Source organism: Monodelphis domestica, chromosome 3 (genome assembly GCF_027887165.1).
Source record: "Monodelphis domestica isolate mMonDom1 chromosome 3, mMonDom1.pri, whole genome shotgun sequence".
Classification (NCBI taxonomy): domain Eukaryota; kingdom Metazoa; phylum Chordata; class Mammalia; order Didelphimorphia; family Didelphidae; genus Monodelphis; species Monodelphis domestica.
The window spans coordinates 423,711,271-423,738,705 of record NC_077229.1 but is presented as its reverse complement, the minus strand read 5'-3'; the positions used below and the strand labels follow the sequence as shown (position 1 = coordinate 423,738,705).

The 27,435-nt window shown below is 37.4% G+C and overlaps 1 protein-coding gene across 2 annotated transcripts in view; it reads left to right on the top strand.

The window, feature by feature from the left end:
• Positions 1-27,435, top strand: part of MYO5B (myosin VB) — a 571,959-nt gene that overhangs the window by 154,255 nt on the left and 390,269 nt on the right. The gene's annotated exons all lie outside the window — the stretch shown is intronic.

Below are 27,435 nucleotides of genomic sequence, written 5' to 3'. Positions count from 1 at the left end.
CTTGTGAATTTGCTTGTACAATGTACATTTTCCATCCTTGTGCAAAATTGGAATATATTTTGTGCCCAGATAAGCAAATTCTTAAGAAAATTATGTGCATTCAATTCTCTGGAGGGTCTTTCTTAACCACATGAGAATGGCTCCAGGAGGCTGCTAGGGCCAATTTAAATGAGTAGTATATTTATTAAATTACTTTGCTTACATTTTCTCTGAAGAGCAGAAAGCATGGTGCCAATGAATGACCTTCAGGTATATAAAAGTATTCCTAACTCTGAAACTTCATGGAGGGACAGAAAGGGTAGGGGGAAGAGCAAGAACAAAATCAGAAAGAAGCCAGAGGAGAAAAGAGGAAGATTTAAGCTTTCTCCCAGAGGACTAACTGGCTAGGGGGTCTTCAGGTGGGATCTGTGGAAGTTCTTGAAGATGTTACATCTAGTTAGTAGCTGATATTTACAGGACACTTGAAGGTTTGCTAAGGATTTTTATGTCCATTGTCTCCTTTGGTCCTCCCACCAACCCCGTTACGTAGATTTTATAGGTATCTTTTTGCACAGTATGGAGAGGGGTGAGGGGAAAGAACTCCATTCTAGCACAGGTGCATCTCTTCCCACTCCGATAGTGTATTTTTCTTAGGAGATTGTGCAAATGGAGCATGAAGCCTTTATATTGAAAACCAAAGTAACGGTGGTGACTCTAATTGACCTACAATGTGTGTTTAACTTGGGAGTTAGGAGACCAAGAATAAAATCTCACCCTCGAGACTTAATTTTGTTTTTTTATATTTTTAGTTTCATATTCTCTTGATTCCTCCATTACTTCTCTCATCCATTATGAAGGCAAGCAATATGATACCCATTAATCCTGTGAAGTCATGTAAAATCTATTTTCCTATTAGTCAGGTTTAAAAAAAACAAGGAAAATAAAGTGAAAAAGTATGCTTCAGTATATACTCAGAGTTCATCAATTCTTTCTGGAGGTAGTTTTTCCATCATGATTCACTTGGAGTTATTATGGATCATTGTAGTTAATCAGAGCAGTTAAATGTTTCATATTTGATAATCATTACCATATTACAGTTATTGTACAAATTATTTTTCTAATTTTGCTTATTTTATGTTATCTCAGTTCATGTAAGTGTTCTTAGTTGTTGTTTTTTTAAACCATCCCCTTTGTCACTTCTTACAGCACTGTAGCATTCCATCACAATCGTATGTGGCAACATTATTTAACTATTCCCCAATTGCCGGACATTCTTTCAATTTCCAGTTCTTTGTCACCACAAAAATTGCTACTATAAATATTTTGGACATACCTCATCCTTGAGACTTAGTGGCTGTGTGACAATGGGAAAGTCATTAACCCTCTCAGAGCCTTTCTTTAATAAAACAAAAAATAGGGCTAATAATACTACTGGTAGCTACTTTTTCACAGAATTGTATTTAGAAGAATGCTTTACAAACCTTAAAGTGGTGGGCTGTTTTTGTTATATTTACATACATATTATTCATGTATATTAAATTTTTTTGTCATATTTATTTTTACATAGTCAATATTTCCTCCAAATACTCCCCTCCTACCCTTTCCCTTTATGTTCACCTGATAGCACAAAGAGTTTATTTCTTAAATAAAGAGGCAGAAAGGAAAATATCACACAAACTGATCAATACATAGAAAAATATTGAACAATATATGCAGTATTTCACACCCATACACCTGCCACCTCTTCAAAGGTGGGGCTTCTCTTCTCCTTTCTCTTATTTGAGTTTGTTCTTTGTTATTTTGCAACATTAATGTTGAATATTTTGTGGTTCTTTTCTCCTTTATTATTGGTTTTTTGGATGTGTCATTCTGCATTAATTCATGTAAGACTTGTAACAATTAAATTAGTATCTCTACTAAAAGTATTATATTTTTAGAGGTTTATTAAAGATTATTAGAAATCAAGAATTAAAAAAATACAAAATAAGAAAGCATGTGCCTAGAGCACATTGCCCATTCACAGCCACCTACATCTTGTCTGCGTGTGCTTAGAAGCGGAAGAAGAGAGCCCAAGTAGGCAGTACCATCAGTTTAAATACAAATTTTGTTCTCGGTCCAGGTGGGGATTTAAGGTGAGATCATAGGGCATTCTGGGAAGTGCCAAGGACTTCTGGGGATTGACGTATGGTGTTCAAATCTCCATGTTTACAGACTTTCCATTGAATTTCCTTACAGCACAATGATATTTCATTATATTTGTGTTTTGGTGCCCGTTTAAGTGTGAATGAACTGTTATATATTTTACATGAGTCTAACTCAATATATCAAGAATTCATGATTTTATCAGTGTGGTTTTTTCTTTCACTAGTGTCATTCACATATCTTCCTTTATATTGTATTAATGAGATGATAGTTAGAAAAAAATTGTCAAGTAGTTGGTGTCTTTCTGGTCACAATCTTCTCTTAACTTATTCTACAGTAACAATTTGTCCTCGTGTCCATACTTGAAGCTTTTCTGTCTCGTCATAAGACCTTGCCCAGGGTTTGACTTTCCTGTCACAGCCTTTAAGAACCCAGTATCACTGTCATATCTTGATGTGTATTCTAGACCAGGAGGTCACATGCATCTCAATCAAAAATAAAGTTGATTGTCCCTGACAGCGTGTAGCCAGTCCTTGACTTATGTATACCCAATACCTTGGAAACATTCTATACATACAAGTAATCTGTCGTTAGGAACGTTATTTGCCTCTGGTTGATAAATTGTTGACATGGAGGAGCAGGAAGGTGGAGGAGAGGATTTGATTTTGTTTTGAATTTTTTGCTTTAGGGAGTTAGACACCAAGTCAGCAAACAGTAGCTGTATTCACTGAATCCGAAGTTACAGCTTGAAATGCATTCTTGCATAAGTTGTAGATGTATTATGGATTAAGTAACTTTTTATGGACTAGCCTCTGAAATTAATGACCATGTACAGTATCAGAGCTCTCGTTTATATAACACTGCACACATTAGAGGGCACTTTCTGCATAACAGCCTCATGAGGTAAGTCATGTCATTCTCAGACTTTTTTTCAGAAGAGGAAGTTTAGAAACATTAAGTGGCTTTTCTGTGGACACATGAATGAATTATGCAAAAGCAGAATCTGAACAGATTCTTGTGATTTTCAGAATAGAACTCCCTCCTCTTTTATAACATTGATTTTATGGGGAAATGTCTTCCAAGTGCCAAATAGTTGACTTTAACACAAACTTGGAGCTTTGTGAGTTGAAGGATGACTAGCCACTGAAGCTGTTCTTAATGACTTTGTGGTCAATAATGTGGGAAAGTGTTACTGTAAGATTTGAAAAATTCTAGTGATAACTTTGTATGGGGTTCAAGATGAGGCCTACTTTTAAATAAAATTCCACACTAGAGTGAATAATGTGCTAAAAAGGCCCTGTTGTACAAATGACAGCTAAATGCTATGATTTGGCTTTTTTTTTAAGTTAACATTTTGTAAGCCCTTGGTTAAAAAAAAATCCTAATGATAAGCCAAAAGAAGAGAAATTGCAACGGGGCATTATATTTTCCACCTGATTTCAGCACAGTGGATAAAGCATTAGACTGTTGGTGGTTAAATCTGAGATGAGTAAGTGTTAGGAAGAAAATCCAATGAACTGCTATTAACTAAGACTCTGTAGCTGTCAGTTCTAGTAGTCTTAGATGATGAGTGATGGTTTTATCCCTGTAGACAGGCAAGACAACTTTTCTAGAAGCCTCTCCACATTACTAATGCATCTTGTGGAAGGGGAATTTTCACTCCTCCAACTTTTACCTTTTTAATTTTATTTTACGCCAAAAGAAGATTTTCTCTGGAACTTCAGACTCAGATAAGCCTCAGATCTAAAGGCGAAATTAAAGGAGCAAACTTGCTTTCTCAGAAAGCTATCTTTGCTAAAGGACTGTTTGGAAATAATGCACATGTTATTGGACCTTTTTTGAACTGTTTCAGGAAAACAGAAACAGCAGAACAAAATGTGACTAGTGAGACCTATGGGGAGCACAAAAGATTTGTAAGATTAAGACCGTCTCCCCACAAACACATTATGTTCAGGTTGAGTATATAAGTCAGTCTTGTTAATATGTGATTCCATTTGTACCTATGATGATAAAATGGTAAATCAGGAGAGGCAAAGCCTAATATAATAGAAAAAAACAAAACTATATTCTTAGTCAGATTTAAATTTTTACTTCTTATTCAGAACTTACCATGGTGTTTGACCTAGAATTCTGTGGCTCAGTTTGTCCATGTGTAAGATGAATGCAATTCCTTTATTGCCTGACATTGTGAGGATAGATGAGGTTATACATGAAAGTATTTTTTAGGTTAACTGCCAAGTAAGTAGGAAGCAAGACTATTATCTTAATTATTAGAAGTAATATTAACATACTGCTTTTCTAAAGTATATCAAATTTCAAGAACTCAGATGACATCTGATGGTGCAGGAGGCCCAGGACCACAGTTGCTCTTCAGTGTTGGAAATCCACACAGGACTATCACAATGCATAAACAAGACAGATGCTGATTGTCTAGCTATTAATAACAAAGTCTGGAGTGGGTGTACCTTTGGAGGTAGTTCTGAATTAGTTTGATTGTTCAAAGTCCTATCTTTGCTTTTTCCTAACCTGTTGCTGGTACTCAGGAAGTGACTTGGGGGTCAAAATAAAGACCTTGAGGCTCATATAATTTTGCCATGACACTGCTTTCACCATCCAGGGGAATAAAATGAATGTTCTCCACTCTTCCTCCTTCTTTACACACACAGTTCTTGGGTTATTATTTTGTCCCTATTTTCCCATTCCAGATATTTTTTATTTTAATTTTAATCTGATTTTTTCTGGTAATCAAAGCAATTGGAAACTAGATGTTGGGTAAATGCAAGGAATAATCTTTTTTTAAGATCCATAATCCTTTGGATTAGCTCTGGCTACTCTCTTCTTACCTTTCCTTTATTAAGCAAACAGTAAAATGTGATAAATATGTGAGTGAATGACTAAATATATAAATAAATTAATAACTAAATTATAGGGTCCAGGATCTGATTGATAGTACAGGCTTCCCTGGCTGACATTTCTGTTGGAGACATGTTAATTATATTAAGTAAACATCAAATCATTGTCTGTGTGCTTAAATGTAGGAGGGTCAAACATTCCAATTTCAGGTTAACTTGTAGGTGAAGGGTTTTAAAAAAAACATACCAGCTGTCAGAAGCAACTGAGGACAAAGCACCTGTGAACAGTTATCTTTTTTTGCCATATCTCTGGTGCAGATTATTTGTGAGGGAATCTTCCCAGAAGGGGCTGGCAATTTTTTGTAGAGTGTTTATTATTAATTCTGGACTGATGATGATTTGAAGTTATCCTGCTACCTTTTCAGTGAGCCAAAAAAAGTTTGTGTATGAGAGATTTAGGAACAGTAAAATGGTATTGATTAAAAGGCTCTGAAGTCAGAGAGGTACTTAGTTCAAGTCCTGCCTCTGAAGGTTGGGTAAGTCTTGGACCATGGGTAAGTTGCTTGACCCATTTTGGGTCAAGGACTAAATGACTTTCTAAGGCCCTTCTTGCTCTAGACCAGTCCAAGTTGTATGTGTGTACATGTGTACACAGCAGTGTTTAGAGATTCCATGTGCCCATTTCTATGACTCCTTAGGGGTTTTATCAACTTGATCAAATTCCCAGAGACCTTGTCACATACTTGCATTGCTTTGGGAGGTTAGATTCTGGAGCCTGTTTGTAGTTGAGAAGCATGTATTAAGTCCCTACCATGTGTTAAGAAGCACTGTGTTCAACACTGAAGATAAAAAGTGTTGAGTTAGTTCCTGTCCTCAAGGAACTTACATTCTACTAAGCCATGCTTGTCTAGAGTTAGAGAAATGAAGGTAATGAAAACTATGACAGTGCTATCTTCAGAGTAGCAGCTCTTGAGGAAATGAGTTGGCATCAATCTTAGCTGAGTGCCTAATGTAGCCTTACAAGGTCCTGTGACCTCCTGTAGAAAATATTGGGTTCTGGTGGGAAGTGATTTGAAATGGAAGTCTATCCTGGTCTCCCTGCATGGCTCTGACACAAGTCATTTAACTTACTGGGTCCTCAGTTTTCTCTTTTGTGAAATAAAATCTTTGGGCTGAATAATCATCTTTTGGAACCCTTCCTGCTCTAAGATTCTCTGATTAATATTATTCCACATCTCCCAAACTGAGGCTCTCCTCACTGCCATGCAGGCACCAAATAGAATTTCCAAAGTTGTTGAGTTTAGTTATGTGGCTATTTGTTCTGCTGCTGAAACAATTGTTCTTTTCTAAAGTTTAGAAGGGAAAACTCCACAAATAGGCCTGGTGGGAATTTCTTGGTAATTATGAACTTTCTCCAGAGCCAAACTCTGCATTCTCTGGCCTCTCACTGGCCTGGATCATAACAGCTGCTGCATCTCATTCAGGTGTGCTACCATGGTGACATTTGGGGATAGATGTGAAACTGAAGTGCTATTCTTTATAAGCTCCAGAAACCTTGGACAGGATGAGAGGGAGAGACAGATGTAAATGATTTTTAAAAATCACTTTGGTTTCTAAAACCAAATTGTCAGCGGGACCAAATATGAACTTCCACATCCCCCTTACAGAAGTACAGATTGTTAAAATTGGAAGAAAAATGAGAAATTATTTGATTCAATTCCCTCATTTTATAGATATGGAAACTGAGGCCCAAGGGAAGGAAATCACTTGCCCAATCTTACAGACATGTTACAGGCAGAGTTCAACCAGGTCTTTTGGCTCCAAGTCCCATGTACTCCAAATCCATAAATTCCATATTTTATCTAAATGTAATAGACTTTTGTAAAAATGGAGACTTGAATCCAGGACTTCAATCCCCAGAAGTCCTTGCTCCACTTCCTCAGAATGCTTTGTAATCTCACTGAATTCTCACCTGGGCCAAGAGCCAGATGGAGTATTTAACCTGGTTGTAGAAGGCTATTGGCCTCTGCTCTTTCCTACTCCCTCTTGGGAGCACATGTGGCTCTCCACCTAGAAGGCAAGATGTGAGTGGTCTTGAGTAGGCTCTCTGGGCCTAGACACATGCCTTTCTTATTTGTATTTTCTTTATAGTTTAATCTTTAATAAACCTCTAAAAATGTAATGCTCCTTGAAGAGAGAAACTAATTTCTACCATGCCTCAGTTTCCCTAAATTTTAACTGTTACACTTTTACCTATATTCATAGAAGTCCCATTGCCTCCATTTACCATATTTCTGTTTATTTTCAGTATTCAATGTGTTTTTTAATCTCTTTCCAGTTTCCTCAGCTAATAATTTCATAGTAAATATCCCTGAATTATAACTCCATAAAGCTATGAATGCTCATCACTATTGAGATATATAACTGAGCCTTATGGCAAATGTTAGTAACATCCCTACTGTTAACCTTGCTGTCATAGTCAAATAAATTACTTATTAAACTATTATGTGCTAAATCCTGGGAATACAAAGAAAAAGTAAAAAAGTTCCTGCCCTGAAGGAATTTGTAACCTAATGGATATTAGATCCTTGAATTTCATGTTTGCATGGCTTTTTACAGTGATTTTGATGATGAGAACTTAGGTTCTCAGTTCAGAGTTTACTTAATTTGGACTTGGGGGGTGGGGAGTAAGGAATAAATTAAAGTGTATTTTTCTGGTGAAATGGTCCTAGCTTATAATTGCATAAGATATTTCCACTGAAGTTTTTACTTGGAAAAAAAACAATTTTTTTCCCAAGTCTGAACACTCATTTTTCACTTAATGGAAGACCCTTTCCAGGTGACAACTTTACTCATCCTTCAAAATCCAATTCAATTCTCACCTTTTCCAGAAAGCTCTTTCTTGACCCGCCTAACTAAAAGTGTTCTCTTCTCTCTAAAAGCTGAAAGCAATTGTTGTCCAGGTAATTCTCTTGGTAATTAATCATATATAGCTTTGTGACATTTCTCCTTTGGTTGTTATGAACTGCTATTTAAATCTTATATTACTTAACTTTTTATATTTGTTTTGTTTCTTCAACTGAATTGTCCGCTCCTTAAAGGAAGGGACCATATCTTACTATATACTTCCTTTATATCCCCCAAATATTTAATCAAATTGCCAAGTATTTCTTGAACTATTATTAGAGTTTTAACAAACTAAAATTTGAAAATGAGAGACCATGTGGCCCAATAATAATTTCTATGCTTTTTTCTTCAACTTTCTCATCTTCAAAATTGGAGAATTTAAATTAAGTGGGACTGTTTCCTTCCACTTTTAAATTGGCTAGGAAATATAAAAAGTTGGGATGATTGCCACTCCATGTCCAAGGCTTTCCCCATTACCACCCATAAAATTTATAAGCTATTGGTCATAATTAAGACTAGAATATTAGTTCCCTCTAGCTTGGGAAAAGAATTACTTCACAGAAAGACTACTCTGTCTTCATGTCCTTGAATTATTAAGACTTTATGAAATTAAAAAACAAAACTAATCAACTCCATCCCCAAAGAACTATTGGGAACTACTGGTTTAAATGAAGGTTTAAACGAGGTGGGAGGATGGTCCAGGGGGCTTCTAGAAGGAAGAGAGTCATGTCTCCTCTTGTAGTAGTCACCTTCCTAGACAAAAGAGGAATTAGAACTTCTCAACTTTGATATGAACACAAAGCAAGCAGTAAAGAGCTTTTGTTTTTCTATGTTTGTTTATGAAGGGATTTTAATTCTCCTTTAATGTCTTATCTTGTTACCATATATTTTAGATAACCTAGAAATTGATTTAATTCTTAATTTAGCAGCATTTCCGTGGAAGGGTGCTAGTAGTAGCAGCTTTGTTCTTGGATGCATTATCCAGGAAAAACAATGTTTATGTAGCCAAGAGGCCTTGTTATTATCAAGTCATTAGTGAATTAGATTCATTTTATTTTTTCTCTAATATAGATTGTCCCTTAATACTTATCATACTTTCATATAAACTAAAGTTCATTTATTTGAGTACTCTGACCCTGGAAAAATGGCTTATGGAAACATCAGGACATTGCCCCAAGTGGAGTAATTCCTGACTATTTGAAACTATTGTTTTATTATTATTTTAATATTTTTGTAGTGTTTACTGTATGGCAGGCACTGGACTAAACACTTTTTGCTGTTATTTCATTTGATCTTCTCAGTAATCCTGGAAGGTAGGAACTATTATTATCCCCATTTCTAGTTTTAAAAAATGAGGCCAAAAGGGTAGTAAGTATCTGAGGCTTGATTTGAATTCAGGTCTTCCTGACTCTAGGTCTTGTGTTCTCTAGGTGAACAAATCAGCTACCTCCAGTTATTATATTATAACTTTTAGGTCATCGTAAATTAAACCATTTGTCATTTCCTCTTATATTGAAACCAATGGTCAAAAATTAGAGTCAGATTCTAGCTCATCCTGAGAAAGAAAGGTCTATTCTCTCAGCATTTACTGTGTGTGAATCAGGTTAGTGAAGTCCAACAGGCATCCCTTAGTTTCTTTCTTGTAAGTGAATTGTATTGTAAAATCACTGGTCTTGTTTGGTTTTGTTTTCCTTGGAATCCAAATCCTCTGGGTCCTTTCAGCTTACTCAGGGCCTGAATAGAAGATATCACATCTGCTTGTGTCCTCGGAATGGATTCTCTTTATTGGTCTTTGCCAGGCATTACTCTGGTGACAGAATAGAAAGGAAGAAATGATTCAGACCTGGGTTCAGTAGGTCTCTGTTTCAGGTTAGGGAACCACTAAAGAGATTGACCTAAATTCAAGCTTTGTCACACTATCAGTTAACAGGGTGGCTGAGGCTGGGCTTGTAGGGAATTTGGGTGGAGAATGGAGATAGTTACAGGTTATTTGGAAAAAAAAAAGGTGTGGAGGAGAGGATGTTCAGCTGGACAGTTTGAAGCATTGCCTCCCACAGCTTGAATCTTATTAGGTCTCAATCGCTGGTGGTTTCTTAGAAATATTTCTCTCAGCTCTTTCTTCAAACCATTGTAATACCACACCATTGCTAATTATACCAACTCAGTGTTTCTTGATTATTGGGAAATATGAAGCCTAGTTGATGGGAAGAAAGAGGAAGGACTGTGAACTCCACCTATTCTACCCGTGGATGAGTTCAAGGAAACCAGATCAGAATGAATGGGATTATTGTTTCTTCCAATGAATTGTCAAGCTTCTTTAAGGCAAAGACTAGATCTTATGCTTCTGTTAGTACACAATATACATTTTTATATGATAAATATATCAGAAATGTTTAGTTATTATAGAGGGCACAATCATGAGATGCCTGTTTTTTCACAAGTGACATTTTATGCCCAAATGAAATTGATATGATTGCTTCATAAAGACTAATGACATTTAATATCTCTGGGCTTGAGTTGCCTCATCTTTAATATGGGGGTTAGAGTGGATGAACTTAAAGGACTTTTCCAGTTCAAAATCTGTGATCTCATGATTATACCAGTGGTCCGTGGCCCCAACTTTGATAACTATTTCTGGGATGATCAGTTGTAACTGACTAGAAGTTAGGGAATAAGGAAAATTACAATTTAAGTGTTTATCTAAAAGATAAAATTAGGGCAAAATGATGATTGAAGTCAGTCTTAAAGGAGAGAAAAAGTCACAAAAGGATAACTTAAGGGCTATGTATTTTAAGTAGAGAAGTAGAGATGGGGAATGGAGAGGGAGGTAATCATAGTTCTGGGAGTTTTCTCTTGGTGATAAAGAGTAGATGAAAGACATCTTTGGCTTAGTATAAAACCCTTGTGGTTTCCATTTTTGTCTTGGGTGCCTTATTAACTCTGTGATCCTTAGCAATTCTTTTCTCTTTTTTAGGCCTCAGTTTCCTTATCTGTACCATAAGAAGGGTATATTAGATACTATCTAAGGTGCCCTCCAGTTCCAACATTGTGAATAATGTCTTTTAGGCTAGAGTTGTACTTCTCTTTTCCAAATCACTCACTACCCTTCAAACAACTACAGCATCTTTGGGCACAGGCTAGGGGAAGTTGCCCCTTAAGTAATGCTGTAGTAACATTTTTATTTATTGCTGAGCCTCATTAATGCCAGGCCCTGAGTTGTTCTCAAAGAAAATAGCCATGTGCTTAAGGTTTGAAGTAGGAGATGACTGTTAGGGGGCCAAACTGCTCCCTTGTTCTTTATCAGATCTCAATGGTAACCCCTCGTACAACTCAGAATCTTGGAACTCCCTGGGTATCTGCAAGCTGAGATAGAACCTGCTGATTTCTTTGCCTATTTGTAATGAGACCCGTCTGTACCAGGGTAGCCCAACAAAGGTAGGAATCAAGGACAGACATTCCTTTGGAGTTTTCCCCAGCTGGGAAACTGGCCATTTTCATTGAACAGTCTCCTTACTCTTCCCAGTGGACAGTCTGGTTTCACTTGTGTGAAGATTTACGTCATGGTACCTGGCAAATCAATCCAATGAGGGCTATGTTTGGTGAGCAGTACTGGAAAGCCTTGGATGGTTACACAGAAATGATAGCAGCCAGGCTCAATACTGAACGCCAATGAGATGGTGGTTTTTTTTTTTTTAATTTAAATTTATTTAGTTGTTTTTTTATAATTAAAATACCTACGTAACTCCCACCCTCCCTCTTTCCCCCTCATTAGAGAAGGCATCATCTGACAAAAAGATGGATGTATACATACAAGTATTTCTTATTAGTTCTTTCTCTGGAGGTAGATATACACAAGTCATTCTTGAAAGAATATTTCTTTTGCTGTATATAATGTTCTTTTGGCTCATTTTGCTCATCATAATTTCATGTAAGTCTTTCCATGTTTTCCCAAAATTACCCTGCAGGTTATTTGTTATGATGCAGTAGTATTCCATGACAATCATTCCCCAATTGATGGGCGTCCCTTCAATTTCCAGTTCTTTGCTGCCATATATAAGAATGAGATTTTAAACAGCAGGCCAACTCTTTATCTTGAGAGCGGGAGCAAAAAAACCATGTCCAGGAAAAATCAGTGGGTGGTAGAGTGATGGTGATTTTTCCAGAGGAAACCAGGCTGATTCCTTTAAAGCATTTTGAAAATTTCTACCTCTTGCTGTAGAAAATCATGTGTCCAAGCCACTTATTCATACCTAATGCCCATTTCAGTGTATTAGATACCATGCCAACCAATATAAGATGTAGAAGTAGAAAGGGCTTTAGAGGCTGAATAGCCAAATTGGCTTGTTTTGTAGATAGGTAAACTAAGACCAAGAGAGACAATTTGTCAGTCTCATAGGGACCAAGTGGCAGAGCTAAAATACATAACCAGGTCCTCTGATTCAAAATCTTGAGCTATTTCCATGCAACACAGTGGTAAAACTAGAATTCATCATCTGGATTTTTGACCTGTGGATTCTGTCCAGTACTTTCCCCACAGAATCACATATAGTGGATAATATTTTTTTTTCTATACCTTGGGGTTATCCTGCAGAGAAAAAAAATAATGGATCTGAAAAATTTAGAAATGTTTAATGATTATAATGTTGCATTAGTAAAATCTTAAATCCTATAGGAAGACACTGCCCTATCTTCCTACAACCTTTGCTTCCTTGCTTCCTTCCTTCCTTGCTTCCTTCCTTCCTTGCTTCCTTCCTTCCTTGCTTCCTTCCTTCCTTGCTTCCTTCCTTGCTTCCTTCCTTCCTTGCTTCCTTCCTTCCTTGCTTCCTTCCTTCCTTGCTTCCTTGCTTCCTTGCTTCCTTGCTTCCTTGCTTCCTTGCTTCCTTGCTTCCTTGCTTCCTTGCTTCCTTGCTTCCTTGCTTCCTTGCTTCCTTGCTTCCTTGCTTCCTTGCTTCCTTGCTTCCTTGCTTCCTTGCTTCCTTGCTTCCTTCCTTGCTTCCTTCCTTGCTTCCTTCCTTGCTTGCTTGCTTCCTTCCTTGCTTGCTTGCTTCCTTCCTTGCTTGCTTCCTTCCTTGCTTCCTTCCTTCCTTGCTTCCTTCCTTGCTTCCTTCCTTGCTTCCTTCCTTGCTTCCTTCCTTGCTTCCTTCCTTGCTTCCTTCCTTGCTTCTTTCCTTCCTTCCTTGCTTCCTTCCTTCCTTCCTTCCTTGCTTCCTTCCTTCCTTCCTTCCTTGCTTCCTTCCTTCCTTCCTTCCTTCCTTCCTTCCTTGCTTCCTTCCTTCCTTCCTTCCTTCCTTCCTTCCTTGCTTCCTTCCTTCCTTGCTTCCTTCCTTCCTTGCTTCCTTCCTTCCTTGCTTCCTTCCTTCCTTGCTTCCTTCCTTCCTTGCTTCCTTCCTTCCTTGCTTGCTTGCTTGCTTGCTTCCTTCCTTCCTTGCTTGCTTGCTTCCTTGCTTCCTTCCTTCCTTCCTTCCTTCCTTGCTTCCTTCCTTCCTTCCTTGCTTCCTTGCTTGCTTCCTTCCTTCCTTGCTTGCTTCCTTGCTTGCTTCCTTCCTTGCTTGCTTGCTTGCTTCCTTGCTTGCTTGCTTCCTTGCCTGCTTCCTTCCTTGCTTGCTTCCTTGCTTGCTTCCTTGTTTGCTTCCTTCCTTGCTTGCTTCCTTCCTTGCTTCCTTCCTTGCTTCCTCCCTCCCTCCCTCCCTCTAGACAAAGGAGAAAGGTTTCCATATGTAATTTGTGCTTCACTTAAAGCACCACCTTTGCCACATACACTCTAAGCTAACTGAGAAGTAACCTGCTGATTAATATTGTTGAACTGCTATTTCAGTGTAGTAGCTACTTTTTTGCGCATTTAAAAATAGTTCTTTTGTATCAAGTTAATGAGCAGTGTAAGTGTTCCTTTGTCCTTTAAAGATACAGTAACAAAATCTATAGTCTGTGGAAGTTATTGAAGCTGACATTACCTTTCTTTAGACTGTCAGCTTTTCAAGAACAAAAGTTATGTTTTGTACTTGTTTGTATCTTCTACAGCATTTGACCCTGTCATATTTTGCAGGCTCTTATTTATTTGTTGATTATGTGCCAGTATGGTTCATGGGACCCTAGAACCATGCATTTAAAGTTGAAAAGGGACCTTGGAGGTTAGTTTTTATTCTTATTTTTGGTAAACCCCTTTTTTTTTGTCTTGTTGGTTGTCTCTCAAACTGAGGATGACGATTGTCTTTGTGTGTTTTTGTGCACAAAGACACCTGTGCATGAAGATTTAAGTGGAAAAGTCGATGCACAGAGACAGTCCCACTCTCTCAGCATTGGAAGCCTGGGTCCATTGGCACGAAAAGTCATTACACCTGGAGACTTCCTCAGCTGCATTGGATGGCCGTGTTGCCTTTTGTGCTCCATCACGCCCTAAGCACTCCATAGTGCCTTGTTGCATCGCCCTCTCAGCCATTGTACCTTCTTGTTGGTTTCTTCCGCCTGTTCCGCCGAAGCAGTCTTCACATGCTGGGTGAGCAAAGCCCTAGTTCACCAGGGGTCGACATCGACCCGATGGCTACCCTCACAAGGTTTAGCCAGGTTTTTTTTTTTTTTTGTCTTAGTAACAGCTTTAATACAGACAAATAGGGTTGTGACTTGCCTGGAGTTGGGCAACTAGGAATTGTCCAAGGCCAGATTTTCACTCAGGTCCTCCCAAATCCAGGCCTAGTGCTCTATCCACTGAGCCATCTAGCTACCCCAATTGCCTCATTTTAGACATGAGGAACCAGGAATCTACAGAGCTCAAGGTTACATAGGTAGTGAGCATCAGAGAGGGGATTTGAACTTATATTCAAATTCTCTTTCCACTGTATACTTTTGCTTTTTGTAATGGTGGCTGTTCTTTGGGTGTTAAATATTTTTCATGGAGCAGGTAGGTGGCTCAGTGGACAGAGTGCCATGTCTGCAGATGGGAGATCCTATATTCAAATCTGGCCTTAGGTACTTCCTAGTTGTGTGACCCTGGAACTCCAGTCGCCTAACCCTTCAGTCTCTTCTGCCTTGGAATCAGTACTTTGTATCAATTCTAAGACTGAACATAAAGTTTTGTTTTCTTTTTAAAATAATTTTTCTAATTTAAATTTTATTTACTTTATTAATTTAGAATATTTTTCCATGATACATGATTCATATTCTTTCCCTCCCCCCTTCCATAGCCAACGAGGAAATCAACTGGGTTTTACATGTATCATTGATCATGATTTAATTCTATAATATTAATATTTGCAATAGAGTGATCATTTAAAGTCTACATCCCCTACATCCTCCAACTATCCCCATCAAACTATGTGATCAAGGAAATGTTTTCCTTCTGTGTTTCTGCTCCCACAGTTCTTTCTCTGCATGTGGATAGGGTTCTTTCTCATAAATTCCTCTGGATTGTCCAGGATCATTGCATTGCTGCTAGTACAGAAGTCCATTACATTCGATTGTACCACAGTGTATCAGTCTCTGTGTACAATGTTCTCCTGGTTCTGCTCCTTTCGCTCTGCATCACTTCCTGGAGGTTGTTCCAGTTCATGTATAATTCTTCCAGTTCATTATTCCTTTGAGCACAATAATATTCCATCACCTACATATACCACAATTTGTTCAGCCATTCCCCAATTGAAGGGCATCCCCTCGTTTTCTAATCCTTTGCCACCACAAAGAGCACAGCTAGGAATATTTTTGTACAAGTCTTTTTCCTTATCTCTTTGGGGTATAAACCCAGCAGTGCTATGGCCCTCCAGAATGGCTGGATCAATTCACAACTCCACCAGCAATGCATTAATGTCCCCACTTTGCCACATCCCTTCCAGTATTCATTAGACCTTTGTTATGAATATTGTTTCCCAATTTGTTGCTTCCCTTCTAATTTTGGTTGCATTGGTTTTGTTTGTATAGAAACTTTTTAATTTGATGGCATCAAATTATTTATTTTATATTTTGTGATTATTTTCTAACTCTTGCCTGGTTTTAAAATCTTTCCTTTCCCAAAGATCTGACATGTATACTATTCTGTGTTCACCTAATTTACTTATAGTTTCCTTCTTTATATTCAAGCCATTCATCCATTATGAGTTTATCTTGGTGTGTATGTAGGGTGTGAGATGTTGATCCAAACCTAATCTCTCCCATACTGTCCTCTAATGTTCCCAGCAGTTTTTATCTAATAGTGGATTTTGATCCCAAAAGCTGGGATCTTTGGGCTTATCATAGACTGTCTTGCTGAGGTCACCCCAAGTCTATTTCATTGATCTTCCTTTCTGTCTCTTAGCCAGTACCAAATTGTTTCAATGACCACTGCTTTACAGTATAGTTTGAGATCTGGGACTGCGAGACCAACTTCTTTCACATTTTTTTTCATGATTTCCCTGGATATTCTTGATGTTTTGTTCTTCCAAATGAACTTTGTTATGTTTTTTTTTTCTAATTCAGTAAAAACGTTTTTTGGTAGTTTAATGGGTATGGCTCTAAATAAGTAAATTAATTGGGGTAGGATTGTCATTTTTATTATGTTAGCTCGTCCTACCCATGAGCAATGGATATTTTTCCAATTGTTTAGATCTAGTTTTAATTGTGTGGAGAGTGTTTTGTAGTTGTGTTCATATAATTCCTGTGTTTGTCTTGCCAGATAGATTCCTAATTATTTTATATTGTCTAGGGTGATTTTGAATGGAATTTTTCTTTCTAATTCTTGCTGCTGAAATGGGTTAGAGATATATAGAAATGCTGATGACTTATGTGGGTTTATTTTGTATCCTGCAACTTTGCTAAAGTTATTTGCACTAGCTTTTTAATTGATTCTCTAGGATTTAATACGTAGACCATCATATTGTTACAAGGGAATCACTTTAAAAGACTGATATATATTAATTTAAGGTCGCCAAGGAATCAGCTATGTAATTCCTAAATGAAAAACTCAAGTCAGCCGTCAGCCTTTTTTTGGAGTTTAATTACAATAGGAGCAAGAAAGGAATTAGAGATATATAGAGAGAGAGAAAGGGGAGAGAAGGGAATAGGGCTTAAATACCCCTTCTGTTTAGGCTGGGCCAAAAGGCCCAAGCCCTTAGATAGCTGGGGCAAAGAAAGGAGATCAGTCCCTTTCACTCACGTGTCCAAAATGGAGAAACAGTCTCAGAGGCCCCCACCTTCAGCTTCCTTCAGAGCAAGCTTCCTCAGAGCCCAGGAACCACACCGACCAAAAACTCAATCCTCTCCCCCGAGTCTCCAGACCCTCCTATCTTTAAGGACACCATCCAAGTTGCCTCCCCTCAGTCCTCACATCTACCAATCACTCTTCATCAATTTCCCTGTCAATGGAGGCTCTCGCTTAACCCAGGACCGCCCAGAGGTTTCTGGCTTTTGCACATGTCTGTTGAAGGTCATATTTTTCAAATGATTAAATCTTTACTCCTTTGTTCCAGCCCTTTCTAAATCCTGTTAACTTGAGTATGGTAGAGATTGGAATAATTAAATTTTGATCTAGGCTGCAGCCCTTACTCAATCCTATTAGGACTGAATAGGGTGGAGTATCTCCATTGTATCAATTCTAAAATCAATCAAGACTCAAAGAAATTCCTGTTCTATGCTCAAGCATAGGTCAAAGTCCTTTCCATTGTTCAGCAAAGGGTTTCTGTCCTAAAGTAATCTTAAGAAGGGAAGAGAAGGAACCTCCCATGCCAATGGAGTTCCCATTCCAATAGACTATCAGTAAGAAATTTTCCAAGTATGAAATATCCCAATGGTGAAATTTTCAACAATTATAAGTCTAAGGAAATTTGAGGTTTACAATATCATCTGCAAAGAGTGATAGCTTGGTCTCCTCATTGCCTATTTTATACCTTTTAATTTCTTTTTCTTCTGTAATTGTTACTACTAGTGTTTCTAGTACAATGTCAAATAGTAGAGGTGATAATGGGCATCCTTGTTTCACTCCTGATCTTATTGGGAAGGAATATAGTTTATCCCCATTGCACATGATGTTTGCTGATGGTTTTAGATATATACTGTTTATTATTTTTGGGAACGACCCTTCTATTCTTATGCTTTCTAGTGTTTTTAGTAGGAATGGGTGTTGTATTTTGCCAAAGGTTTTTTCTGAGATAATCATGTTATTTTTGTTGTTTGCTTGTTAATATGGTCAATTATCATGATATTACTTATGGAGCACCAATTATTATGTGTGTTCTCTACTAGTTTTGGTGGTCTGGTGCATACATGTTAGACATGCATTCAAGGAACTTATGTATCTTGATGGCGAGATAATCATGTATATGTGATACAACAACTAAGGCTACAGTAGAAAGGCAATGTATTTTAAAGAAGGAACTGGAGGGGTCTGCAGAATTTTCTTGCAAGTGGAAATATTTTAGTTGGCCTTTCAAAGGTACATAAGAGGTGGGTAGACAATGAGGTTTACTGATACCAAACAAGTTACTCTCATTTTCCAAGGACTGAAACTTTATTAATTTTTGCTGGATATTCACATTATTTAAGATGAGTGATTACCCTCCTGAAACAGATGTGAACCAAAGTCAGAGGCTAGTTCCCTTGCCTCTCTCCAAACATAGCAAATATGTCATCTGAGTATGCCAATTTTTCTCAATACTGTTTCCATTTTTTTCAGCTTGAGATCTACCTGATATGGTAGCTCCCTCCTAGCATTATCACATCTATCTGCCAGGCAATTTTACCCCTACAGATATCAAGCTTTATCTAGGCAGCAGTATATCCTGCAGGTTTACCTTAAGTCAGCTGCTTTGTTGACTGATTTTGTTCCAATAAGACCCACAAACCAGAACTCACAGCAGGCGTTGTTCAATCCTAGTCTGCTGTTTTTATTATTCATGATTCTGTTGGTAGTACTGGAAATTCTTCCCTATTCCTATACCATCTGTTTGACTGTAGGGTAGCCATATAGCTAGGGGGACCCGTGTGTGATAGGTCATTTATGCATTGAGTCCTAATGGAAAATTTTTTTCTTGTAGAGAAAAATACAGTTGAACTAGGGGCAGAAAGGAAGAAAAGCTAAACAAAGTAGTTGGATCACAGAAATAATTGTGCTGGGAAAATGGGCAGTCTGGTCCTGACCTCCATTGAGGGTTGGGGTAGGCTAAATAGCAGTGCTGAGACTAGAGTGGGTAGAGCATGATGCAACTATATATGTGGTTCTGTGGATTCTCTTTGAAGTTGGCGGAACTAGCATTCCCCTTTTATAGATGAGAAAAATGAGACTAAGTTCCTGATTCAAGGCTACACAAGTAATAAATGGAGAAGACAGGATTTGAATCCAAGGCTTTTGGTTGTAAGTCTTATATTCTCTTCACTATCTTGCACCTCTTAGATTTGATGGCCAGTCTGCTGATTGCTCCTGAATCCTTTCTTGAGTACAACGTTAGCTTGCAGGAATGTGTAGGTGATAAGAATGAGAAGCTACCTTGAGTTAGGTTATTGAGTACATTTGTCCTTTTTAAATCTTTCAGCACTAAAAATTTCATCTGTCCTTATGAAAGCTGTTTGTTAACTGTCTGGGTTCATCCATTCTTAAGCTAGCTAATTGGAATCTTGACTTATAATTACCCAGCTCAATAAAATATAGAGCTTCATGGCTTTTAGCCATTGTTCTCATTCCTGGATGTTGAGGTCCTTTTTTTGTTTCTTCACCCTTACACATGTCTTTCTACCTCTGCTTTCCTGCACCTTTTCTGATTTCCTTCATTTATTCATTTCTCCCCTCTCCCTCCCCCTCCCCCCCCTTTTTTTTTTCATTCCACTGAGTTAACTCATGGATCTCTAATGGCTGGTATATCTTACACTTGTCTGAGATATCCAAACATATGACTGTTCATTGTTGCTTTCTCAAATGGCTATGCTGTGAGCCATTCTCCTCTCAGAACTGAATATGTATACCATTTAGCTCCCAAACAATAGTTAAGCTGGATTTTGGCCAGGGGAAGGATTACCTTCATCCCAGTCCCATTACACCCTTGTCAGGGAAGGAGCTGTAACACTCTCTGACATCTATCTTTTTGCAGAAAAAATAGGGCCTTTGTGTTGTTGAACATTTTTTGGATATTTTTTTTTTAAGGAAAATGGTATGTACTTGCTATTGGTTACATACCATGGTTTGAATATACTATTGTTTGTTACAAGAAGAAATAGTTGTTGAAAGATGACTGGGAGGGTATTAAAGGTGGTGTTATTGTCGCTAGATTGTAGTTCACAGTCAGACTTGGTAAACCAAATTTTAATTAGTCTACTAATTGTTTCATGACATTGATACAGGTTCAGTGTATTTTTATTGTTCACAATTTTGCGATGCCACCTTTTATTTTATTTTTATGGAGAGTTGGGAGGGAAGGATGCGAGTAATATGGCAATTTGCTAAATGTCTCCAGCCTAAGATCCTACTCACCCTTCAGTCTAACTCATTTGGCATCAAGAGGCTAGATTTTTGCCAAATGTCTTAGAGAAGCCCACCGTTCCTTTCTTTGTCTTTCTATTCACCCACTGTTAGCAATCATTTCATTCAGCCCTAGACATTCAATGCCATGGGTATTTTCTGTGGAGAAAAAGAATAATATAATCTAAACTCAGAGGCCTGATCTGGGACTAGCAAGATATATTTGGATAGGCACAGAGTAAAGTGAAGGGCATTCCAGGTAGGTACTTAAAGAAAGAAAGAGTCAGAATTGAGCCTGGACTAGTGATAGTGGAGGCTACTGGGGCTGTAGTGAGGCTCAGAGGGCACTTACATACATGCTCCATACTTACCAACTTTATAACCTCAAGATAATAAGGTGATTTCCAAATATATTTTGCAATAATGTTGTAGAGCCATGAGCTTCATAAGTTCTAGTATTAGTTATCATTCTCTTAGTACCTTGCTTCTTTCACTTCCTTAAACCCATACCAAAATCAGTCGTGTGCTTAATAAAGTCTTACATCTGCAAGGCACTTGACTTTTTCAAAACCTTGGAAACCTCCCATGGTTCCCCCGTACCTATAGGATTAAGATGAGATTCATTAACTTGGCATTCAAAAATGGACAATTTGCTGGTCCATCCTATCCTAACTTTATCTAGTACTTCCCTGTGCAAATTCTTCCCCCTAAAACAAAGGTCAATATTAAGGCAAACCTATTCACTGAACAAGAGAGTGCATCATAGTCTGACAAAGGATGTATCTTTTCCAAGGATTCCTTCAAAATGTGCTTTTTTCTCCCTTGGAAATGTGACTATTTGAGTCAGGAGGTAAATAGTTTTATTGAACATTAGAAATATATGTGTTTGTGTATATATATATGTTATACATAACATACATATATCTTAGGACCTGATTTTTTAAATCAATTATATGGAATAACAAATTTTCACAATTTTTCCAAAGTTATATGATCCAAATTGTCTCCCTCCCTTCCCTTCTTCTCAAAGCTCACAAGCAATTTGATCTGGGTTATACATGTATTATCATGCAAAACATATTCTTAAGCCTGATGACTCTCCACCTTTACCAAGAAGTTTCCTTCCTTGACCACTGGCATACATAACAATTTCCTTTCTCTGAACCTCTAGCACTTAATGTCTTTGATCTAGCATTTAACTACATATAATTTTTCAGGATAATTGATATATTTTTCAAATCTCTTATATTTAACTTTAGATGTATATAGAGAGGCAGCATGGTGTTATGTTTAGAGGACCAGCCTTGGAACCAGGCTCTTCACTTCTTTCAAGTTCTTACTTCAGGCATACCTCAACTGTATGTCTCTGGATAAGTCACCTAGCCTCTCATTGTTTAAAGTAACTCTCAAGGAACATAAATTATAGGCAGTTACAGATAATTACCAGTAGAGACCTCTACCCTGGGGCTTCCCTAAATAGATGAAATCACAAATATGGGTAATTTCTATCCCATTTCCTAATATGTTATGATAATAAAGATTGGGTCTTATTTATTTATTTACTCCTCCTCATTAAGTCTTAGATACATAGAATGTGTTTTAATAGTTCTCAGCAGAATGAAGGTTGCTTATTGGTCTTTCATTCTCACAGCATTCTCACCTTGCATATAGATAGGCTAAGTGTTGTTATAGCTGTTTGCTACTCTAAGAAACTGATACATGTATTTAGTGCCTAGACTATGGCCCAGCAATTCTTTAGTGGCAGAACTGCTAAACTAGAGTTTGGGTATCCTGGCATATTTCTAGATTAATTTTATTCCCTAAACAAAGAATCAAAAGATGGCAGATTGCTAGTGGTTTCTTCAAATGTCTGATATATATTCCCCCCAGAATCTCAGAGATGGAAAGGATTTCAGAGGTCATGTCTAGCCCATATATCAATAGAAACATCCTTCTACAAACTACATCCCTGACACCTAGTCATCCAGCCTCTTGTTAGTAGATTCTTGTTGACTTTTTCAAAACTGGAAACCTCCTTGGAAACCTCCCATGGTTCCCCGTACCTATAGGATTAAAATGAGATTCATTAACTTAGCATTCAGAAATGGACAATTTGCTGGTCCATCCTGACCTGCTTTCCCTGAAGTTCTCTGTTTCCATTGGGACAGCTCCTATCATTAGCAAGTTTTTCCTTATGGTGAGCAGAACTCTTAGCTTTCTGAAGCTTCTACCCTCTGTTCCTAGTTCTGCCCTTTGGGACCATATAGAACAATCCTTTTCACAGGACAGTTCAAGAACTGCAGAATGCTACCAGAAACTAATTTCTCCCCAAATATGATTTATTGTTTGACCTCCCCAAATATGATTTACATATAATGAGGTACAAGGAACAGCTAACTGACCTGGATAAACTTTAAGTATAGATAATCAGGGGCCAGATCTGATGATTCTTGATGCTCCTTAACTTCTAGTTTTCATCATGAATATGAAACCAGCATCTATATAGTAAGTACATGAAGAAGCTTACTTCTTTTCATTCAGGTTTGTTAGAGAACCAAGATATTTCCAAAGAGAATTCTTACTTTAAGACCATTCCAATTTCCCACTTCAAAGAGACTCCTTGCCTTGCTTTTGTTTTCTGAGCCCTGCAGGGGCGTTGCTTGGGTCCATGGATTCAGGGCATTCCAGGAATGACATATGTAAAAAATGTAATATATGCAAATGATGGAACATGTAAATATGAGTGTTCAAAAGAGCTCTCTGTTGACTTTTTGCAGTCATACCTTGTACAATTAATGGAAATGTGGTTGCTGTGACAATGGGACATGACTCTTAAAGAGGTTGCTAGCTTGCCACAAGTTTGGGTTTAGACCCTTTGACTTCTAGACTTCTCTTTAAAGTTCTAAAGAACTCACTGTCAAAGTCACAAACTATACTCTTCTGTTGTCAGCATTAAAGCTTGCAGAAAGCTACTAGAACTCAGTGTTAAATGGAGATGGCAGCATTTCTGTAGACATTGTGGATTTCCTTACTGAATTGGGTGGTTGCCCAGTGCTGAATGATTTGAATGTTCAAAGTAATACTATACTTAGTCTCCATGTAAAAGATGTCATGGTGTATGAATGGGAAAAGTGAAAGTCTTATAGGGCAAGAGGATATGTAAAAAGCCTCTGATTATCATAACACTGGCTCTGTGTTAAAGGGCCATATTCATGTTTCTCTTTGCCAGGCAAAAATGCCTGCCCAGACTTGCCCAAATGACATCATATTTTCTCTCCAGAAGGTTGGTATGTTGACATCTCTTCAAACTTGTAACAAGGAGGAGGGGATCAGTAGTAGAGTATCTGAAGGAGTGTGCTCATATCCTCTTTAGTCACCTTTAGGAACCTGGCAATGAGAGAATGGGTAGAGGCAGAAACATCCAGTTTTCATTATTCATTGGCAAGAACCCAACTCACCTTAGAGCTAATGCTGGATTTGACAAGGCAACAACTTTGATAAATTACGGTTTCTTAGAGATGAAAGGAACTTCCAAGGTATCTAGTCTAATCTTCTCATCCAATAGAGTAAGAAACTGGAGTGAAGAGGACAGAGCAGAAAATACTTCATAAGCCTCTCTTTATAGAGACTTAGAATTTCCAACTCTTCATTTCCAACAGCTCTGCTTGGTTTCAGCTCCACAAAACATATTCCCCCTAGTGGTCCTCCCCCACTTTATCCCCATTTTTCTGCTTCCTTTTGTGTATAATCCTCCATTGAGTTGTAAGCTTCTCAGGGGCCAGGATTGTTTTTCTTACTTGGATCCCAGTCACTTAAGGTACTTGATAAATGTTGATTGACATTCATTTACCATAATTTGTCATATCAGTTTTGCTTGAACTATCAATTCTGGGCAAAGGTAACCTGCAAAGTTTTTTTTTTTTTTAAACTCCATTCTTATTGAAGGCTAGGGCAGTTTCTAAGGGAGAAGACTGATTAGCTGGGGAAGGAGTCTTCTTTGAAACTGTTTAAGATAATGATCAGACTAAGAATAAGAATGATTAATTTACTGAGGACAGGCATTTCTTGAATTGACCTTTGAAGAGGAAGAAAAAAGAAATCCTTATAAGAAATGTTTTTTTTTTAAAAAGAATTGAATCATTTTAAAGAAATTATTTTCAAGGGTGTAATGATAATTGTTGGTATTTGATGTTTGATGAATTATAAACAGTCACCTATGCTTTGTAGTCTAATCCTAACTAAAGAAGTTTAAATTTGTAATTGAACTGTATAAATTATGAATAGAAAATGGTTTGGGTAAGAGAATTTAAAAAGAAAGTTACATCTCCTTTCCATTTCTCCCTCTTCTCCACATTATGATCTCTAAAATGGAGAAAGAAACTGGATTAATGAACTCATTTGGTCTTTTCCAGAGCTAGAAGTTATAGTTCTGTAATCAATGATTTAGAGCTTGAAGAGGTTTTGGAGGTCTCTCTATCCTAATCCCTTCATTTTTTCTTTTTCTTTGTTTTTTGTTTTTTTTTTTCAGATAGAGATGAAATTATCTGCCTAATGTTATAAACTGGCAGTATATGTCAGAATTAGGATTTGAAACAAAGCTTTCTGATTCAAAATTCTTCTTTACATTACATTGTATGACAATATTTTCTTTCAGCTATGACTTCTGAAGTTATCCTTAACCATGTGGATGGTAAACATTGGAAGACTTCTGATGGTAACCCTCCCACTGTGGAACAGCTTGGTGATAAAATCATAGAATCATAGAATTTTAGGGCTGGCATGAACCTTAGAGGCCATTTTATAGGTAAGGAAACTCAGTTTCAGATAGTTAAGAAACTTAGCCAGTCACTCAGCTCTTTATATACAAAGGACTAGAATATATGTCCTGACAATACTCATAATGTGCATCCAAATATATCTTTTAGAGGTTTGTGCCTTTTTTCTCTAGTGGCCTTGGATGGGGCAATCTACTTTTATCACCTACTGAAGAACAATGATGAGTCTAGAACTGAGTATAAATAATAGAGGCTGGAGTTAATTATTTAGAATACACACTGCTCAAACCATTTACTACTGGGAGAATAGATGTGACATTTTTTTTTTTTGCAATATTCCCCGAGGTACCCTGTATTGATGAATATTAATTTTCTAAGGTTACTCTCCTACCTATTTGATGCCTTTCTGCAAGAGTATGGGACAACCTGTCAGGTGGAAACATTCAGAACTTAAGACATGGCAGATCCAAGCCAGTGAGCCCTGTTAGAAGGAAGCTTAGGTATATGAAAAATCCATACATAGAAAAGATTAGACATTGCCACCTTGAATTCATTGTGTCCAAAGTATGCATTATGTTCATTCATTTCAGTCATGCTTGACTCTTTGTGACCTCATCTGGCATTTTCTTGGTAAAGATAATGGCTATTTGCCATTTCCTTCTCCAAATTATTTTATAGATGACCACCTATAACCAGTAAGTATCTGAAGCCAGATTTGAACTTGGGGAGAATAAGTCTTTCTGCTTTCAGGCCCAGCACTCTATTGACTGTGCCACCTAGCTGGCCAAAGAACAGGTTACCCTTAAACTCACCCTTCTTATAGACTTTCCTATTTCTGTTGAGGGTACCATTATCTTTCCTGGAACTCAAATTTCAGCTTTGCATTCATTCTCAATTCTTACTTCTCATCACTCCTCACATCCACTTATTTGTCATGTTGAATCCATACCATATTTTGTCTTAATTCCTCTTGCAAGGCCATTATCTTAGTTCAAACCCTCATCAGTTTTTACTTGGACTATTCCAACAGCCTCTTAATTGGACTCTAGGCTTCTGATATTTTCCCTCTCTACTCTGTATTCCATTTATTTGTAAAAGCAATATATATTTATGAAAAATATAAATATATAAATAAGGACACATTTTTCCCCCAGTGCCATAAACACAGGAGATAATTACTATGTGTTTATTGGTTTCAATTATATCATATCTCTATCTCCTTAAACTGCCTTGCCTACTTTTAGCCCTGTTCTCATTATAAACATTTAAAAATTGATTCCATTGATAAAGGAATGGATAAACATGGAACTTTTCAGGGTCATAGATAGACTTAAATGAAATAATGATCATCCTTTTTTATTTTTCCTATTTTCCCCTATATATAAGGATCACAGCATTATCAGCAACAGCATCTTAGCACAGGAAGAAATGAGCACTACACGTGTTTCAATCAATTAGTACTCGCTCCCCTGCTTTCCTGAGGTGAGAAGGCAGCAGCATATAATCAGACCACATAATATAATGAAAAGAGCATTGGACTTTAGGAGTCCTGGGACACAGGTTCAAATCCTAGCTCTGGCATTTAATTCTTTGGGACCTTGGCTAAATTATTTAAGCTCTCTGGACTTCAGGTTCTTCATCTATCAAATCAGCAATTGGAAATAATCTTCCAGCTTGACCAATCTGGAACCCTAATGCCTCTTTTAGTCCTTTATCCTTCAAAACCTATGCAGGAGAGCTGATAAATTAATCCATAAACTGAATCTGTAATTGTTGGTCATTATTGCTTTATTTCCTGTCTATATTTTGTGACACGAATGCCCAAGTTTTGAGGATGAGAAGATAAACTCAAAGAGTAAGACTTACTTCCTCCTCTTCTTTTAGTAATTTTTGATATTAAAATTGATCTTTCAGCTACCATTTTTCTTTGAAAAGGCAAAGGGAATAATATAGCATTTTTTTTCCCTCCAACCTTCCTATGCTTCTCTGGGAGAGTCAGGCTAGGTGTCTTTTCTTCTTTGTCTTGTTTAGCTGTAGACTTATTTCTTATCTAGAAGGGGAAAGGCTTTTTGATTTGAAAATCATATCTCTACAAATTATCCCTTTGATTTGGAGCTTAGACCTCAGTGGCTAAATGATGAAAAGTCCAGATATTTTGCCAAGATAATCTTAGAATCTATGGTTATCTGACGGTTCTATTTTCTTGTTATTAAGACTGGGCAAAGATCTCTCCAGGTTATGATTCAGAGCCAAATAGCTGGGATGCATTATTGATACTGTCCATTTCATAAATTCCCCTTTAGAACTAGGTAGAAAGCAGAGGCATGTATGTGGCGATTTAAACAGCAGACAGCCACTTTGAACTTTCAAA